This window comes from Hyperolius riggenbachi, chromosome 5 (assembly GCF_040937935.1).
Source record: "Hyperolius riggenbachi isolate aHypRig1 chromosome 5, aHypRig1.pri, whole genome shotgun sequence".
Lineage (NCBI taxonomy): Eukaryota > Metazoa > Chordata > Amphibia > Anura > Hyperoliidae > Hyperolius > Hyperolius riggenbachi.
In genome coordinates this window covers 110,990,895-110,996,894 of record NC_090650.1, presented here as the reverse complement: position 1 = coordinate 110,996,894, position 6,000 = coordinate 110,990,895, and positions in this window count along the sequence as shown.

The window sequence follows — 6,000 nt, the reverse complement described above, 5'->3', positions numbered from 1 at the left end:
AATTGCAATGCCCATCAATCAAATTCATTTTCTCAGTTGCCAATGTAAAGGGTGATGTGTTTTTATTTTTAAATACATCTGTAGTGAAAGTTATGAAACATCGTAGTAGCAGTAGAGCTCAGTATTGTACCATGTTAGTCATCAGTAAAATCAAGAATTTTTGAATCAGGATGATACTATTTATTGGCTTACTTAAAAATATATCAGACAGCTTATCCATTTGTCATATATTTGTCATTACCTACCAACCTCTCAAAATTATATTTGGAGGTTTTGTTTCAATTAAGGCAATGTAATGACATGTATTTACATTTCCCAAAAATATTCATGCATCCCCTTTGATGTTGCATGTATATAGCTGTCTGTTGTAACATCTTGTAAGCATACAAGATTCAGTTTGACGAAGGCTCAATAGAGGTAAGCTTACTCTGATATATTTTTAAGTAAGCCAATAAATGGTATCATTCTGATTCAAAAATTCTTGCTCTTTATAAAACATCATGATAGGGCAGCATGGTGGCGTAACGGTTAGCGGTCTCACCTTGCAATGCTGAGTCCCCAGTTCAAAACCCAGTCAGGTCAACATCTACAAGGAGTTTGTATGTTCTCCCTGTGTCTGTGTGGGTTTCCTCGTGGCACTCCGGTTTCCTCCCACATCCCAAAAACAAACAGATAAGTTAATTGGCTTCCCCCTAAATTGGCCCTGGACTATAATACGCGATACGCAAACACAGAACCCAATGAAAAGCACCAACCTGACAAATATATGAATTAGAGCAATAACATTTTATCGAGAAATCAAATTTCAAGCATTAAAATCTATTTAAAACCACCCAAAGGTGATGCGGGGGACAAAGTAATCCATGTAATAAATAACAAGACAATAATCTATTTATAGAGGTACCACTTGCTTGAAACAGTTACAAAAGTGAACAACAATATAGTTGACAAATAAATAATGACATAAATAAATTGCACACAGCCACTAAATGCCTAAAGAACACAGTATGTAGTAGGAATCCATGAAGGTAAGAAGCAGATAACAGCTAAAGTAATTGACATAAGGCAGGCCAACAGGGAGGCCTGAATTGTGCAAAAAAAAAGTGCTAAAGTGCAAAACGGGTGCTTACATTAGGTGACAAAGAGAAGAGGACCAAGGATTTCCCAGCCACATAAGCATTAGGGAAATCCTTGGTCCTCTTCTCTTGAATTGAATATTGGCTATATCTGTTGTCCTTTTTAACAGGAGCCATTGTTATATGCACACCTTTTGGTCCCCTCATTCCAGCACTGTCATCCCTGTTGCATGTATTCGACTAACAGTTTGTGACAAAAGAAGCCAGCATAGGCAAGCCATTTACAGGCTACAAGAAAGACATGATTCATCCCAATGAATGAGTGAAGGAATAAACTGGGGCAGCTATGTCCAGAATTACAAATCTGGACCAATCAATGATGCTCGGTGCACATAATGGACAAAATGGTAAGATGTAGTGCAGCAGGCTAATTCAGCATGCTGGATTCAGTTCTAGCTCCAATGTTATCAGTAAGGAGGTGCATGAACACAGTGCTGTGATAGTCCACATCATATGGTGTTTGCATGTTCTCCCCGTGTCTGTGTGGGTTTTCTCCTAGTCCCTGTGTCTGTGTGAGTTTTCTCCAGGAATCCCGACTTCCTCCCACATCTCAAAAACATACAGATAAGTTAATTGGCTCCCCCTTTAATTGGCCATAGGCTACAGTACATATCCTACATGATACATACATAGACATATCACTATGGTAAGGGATTAGATTGTGAGCCCCTCTGAGGAACAGTAAAGGTGTGTACACGCGCCATACTGTAGCAAACGACGGGTCCGTCAGACCCTCCCGCTGGGCGGACGTTCGGCCGACAGTAGCATGTGTGTACACGCTGTCGGCAGACTGAAATTACTATTTCTGACAGATCTGCTGAGCGGATCTGTCAGAAACAGTCTTATCAGTCTGCTGACAGCTTGTACACACATGCTACTGTCGGCAGAACGTCCGCCCAGTGGGAGGGTCTGACGGACCCGTCGTTTGCTACAGTATGGCATGTGTACGCGCTTTTAAGTGACAAGACAATATATTCTGTATAGCGCTGCGTAAGATGTTGGGGCGATATAAATACTAAATAATAAAAACAATAATTGGCAGGCACCTGGAATGGAATGGAAGTGGAAAAGGTGTGTAGAAAGGAAAGAATAAGATACGTAGAAGAGTAGTTTTAAAATCAAAGTAGACAGTGGAGATACAGGGTTTGAATAGCGTCAAGCAGGGTGGACAGTGGCGATATAGATTAGACTGTTGAACTGAAGTTGCATTGCTTTTCTCCTTATATAACATGTCTAAACAGATTACATTTTACTCTAATCCAATTTCACTCTTTATTATCTGATTGCAAAACCATGTACTGTTTAAGATTGAAAATTGATCCTATCTCTTTCAAAGATCTATCAGATTGTCCTGAAAAGATTACAGTACCACACTATTAACTGCATTTAATGTAATTAACTGATTAGCTGGAATGACCCTTTTTTAATTGCCATTTTGATTTTCTATTGAGCATGGCATTATGTTTGTGTTCACGTTAAATTGAGTATCAACCTTTCCGTCTGGCATCAGAAGAATCTTTCCCATTTTAATCCCCCTGCAAGAAGTAAGAAGATTAATGAAAAATGTCACAGTGATACATGGCATGGTTAAAATAAAACGATAGTTTTTAATCAGCTCAACATTATTTGCAACATTGAATCATAACTTCTTCTTTTTTTTTCTTTGCCTGTATCTGGAGGACACAGTGACCTTAGGAAACCATAAGAACAAACTCCAGATCTGGAACTGGTTTTAGTGATTTACACCTATTGTTCTCAACTCTCCTTTTTCCATGCTCATGTTGTTCCTTTCATTCTTGCACAAAGTGCTATTATGGATTTTAATTACATTCCCTGAAACCCAGTCTGTTAACAACAACCTTTCATGATTGCATGAATCATTCTGCTGAGATAAGCATCGCACAGATAACAACAGAGGCATACTTTTAGTCAACAAAATTATATTCAGCTGATATTGTTCTCATAACCTTTCAGACAGAAAATTAAACGTTAAAAAGCTTTATTTGAAGAACTAATCAAATGCATCATGCATGGGAAGCAATACAAGGGGGTTATTTACTAAGATAAAGAATTGTAATCTAAAATCCTTCAACTTAGCATGGCGATACTCTAAATGTTGGGAATACACAAGGGGCTTGATTCACAAAAGCGGTGCAAAGTGTTTGCACGCCAGTGAAAAGCCCCTTATCACGCCTAAACTCACTTTAGGCATGATAAGAAGCAACTCGTGCGAATTTTCCGCGCGCAAAGTTTTGCGCGCACAACCGCGCACGCACGCGCGCAGCGTCCCCGCTTCGCGCGAAGCTCCCATTAAGCCCTATGGGACTTTGCGCGCGCACGTACGTGCGTACGCGCATACACGCGTACGTGCGGAGACTTCACGCGAGTTAGAGCAAAAATCGGTGATAACTCAGTGGTGCAAAGGTTATCACGCCTAAAGTCTTTTAGGCGTGATAACTGAGTTATCACCGCTTTGTGAATCAAGCCCAATGAGTTTTTCCAGCAGATTTACTGGCTGATCGATTTTCTGATAGTATTTTCTGAATGATTTCCATTCACTTCTATGAAATAATCGATCACAAAAGCGATCAAAAGCAGATCAGACCTGTTAGAAATTATCTATCGAGCCATCTATCAGTCGAAAAATCTCATGGTGTATTCCTAGCATTAAAGCTACTGTACACTTATAGATGGCTATCAGATTCAACCACCAGCCAATCAGACAATCAGATCAAATCTGTGGGGGATCTATCTGATCTGTATATTTTTGTAACAGTCGGTGACCTGCTCAACCTCATCCACCGACTCCAGCAATGCAGGTCACTGGGAAGCATAGAAGTTTGTTCAAAATGTAGTGAAAAAATGTCCAAAGATCTATATTTTAGGCAATAGTAGCATGCAAAGCAAGTAAAATCACTAACATGTCTCGGATCACATGTCCTTAATCATATAGCCCACTGATCTGTGCCACACTCTAGAAAAAGATGCTGAATAGGTTTCAGTATGAAATATATTAAAAATCTATCGACCCACACCATTGCGCTGTTCGATCCAGTGCAACTCTATGGGCAGTTGATCTGTCGTTGCTCTTGGCCGATCAATAATACCTTCCATCCTGAGCAATCAATCAATTTGACCTGTTTTGACTGAAAATTGATTGATTGTTTTGCCCACTGCATTGATTTCTAACAGATTTGATCAGATTGATCAAATTGGCTGGGTATCAATGGGAAAAATCAATACGTGTATGGCCACCTTTAAGGCAGCATTGGATTGCATCATATCATATCAGTGCAGCAAGTGCAAAAAATGCAGACTATCATGGCATTCTGCACACCAGGAGCAATCACATGGCCTGCTCCCACCACCATCTCCCACCACTTTTCCACCAATCACTGACCAGGATCCTTGAAATGGTAATGTTTGATTTACTCCACTGAAGCTTCCCATTCATGTATTGGTTTTCTCATCAGGGCTCATTTGATTTTTTTTGGCCAAGGATTGCTATTGGACTAAACTAATTGAAGCATGTTGATGTCAGGGTTCTTGGTCAGTATTTAATGGGCACATTATAGGAGTAGAGAGTGGAGGTAGAATTCTGTAAGTAGGAAAGAAGAACATAATGAAAAAGCATTTGCAAAAACGACATGGATTATAATTAAATGCTGATAAAAAAATATGTATGTTTATTTTACTGAAGTATTTTATGATGTATTTTTCTCTAATAACTATTTGTGGGAATAGAATAGATGACAGATTCAAATGTAGCCCTGTACCTATCTGTCTGGGAGGGGTGTACATCTCGAAGCAGGTAATTTTGGCGCATGCCCTTCGCCGTGATGTGCCTAATCTGGGTGCTGCCATAGACATAATGTTATTATTCCGGATCCCTCCAAGTTGCCATGTGACCTAACGGCGCATGTGTACCAGGGTCACGCAGTGAGAGGACGCAGTAACCAGGAAGAACAGAGCCCTCAGAGGACTCGGATTGTAGAGCAAGGGGAATACAACTAAAGGAGGAAAGAGAGGACTTTGAGCGGCACCTGGAGTGTGTGGGGAAGTGGCACCACTCGATCTCTTGCCGCAGAAGCAATAATTTCAGGAGCCCAGGAACATCAACCTCTAACACTGCTCCGGGAGAGGGGGTTATCCACTCATCTCTAGGTTTCCCAGGTCAGACAACAGCAGCACCTGTACAGGTACTGGCTTCCGCTTCTCACTCTGCACTTCATGTGGGGAGAAAAAGTGTTTCATTTGGGCATACATTTGGACCATAAGATGCACTTACATTTCCTACCACTTTTGGGGGAGAAAATGTGTGTTATGGTCCCACAAATACAGTAATAATTATTTCACTAGTAGAGATGTTACGTAAATGTTTTTGTAATAGTTTTGCCAGAGTAAATATTTACAATACATCCCTACATCCTGTTTATATGCAGAAGAAGCGAGCTATTAGTTGGCTATCACTGCAGCCATTTTAAGGAACTCATCAATGACCATACATTCTCAAAGATTCTCAAAGTGCTGTTGATATTCATGCTAGTGGGCATATGCATAGCAAAAGAATGGGCATAATGAAAAAATAATTTTTATTACCCCCCTTACCAAATGTTCAATGGTAATTTTGGTTACTTTTTGTTTTGCTCTTGCAGTCTGTAGCCTTTTCATATTTCTTCACAGGAATAACATCATACTTGTGCATGCTCAGCATGTTTATGCTCATCCACGGCTAGGAGTGCAGCCGTAAGAAATAGGTAGAGAGAGTTAGGTAGAGAGAGTTGTTATGCAGGATTGGTGGGATGCAGGAGGGTCCAGGAAGTCTCTAGACCATCCAGTGGCTTTCCACTACCGAGATAAGTAT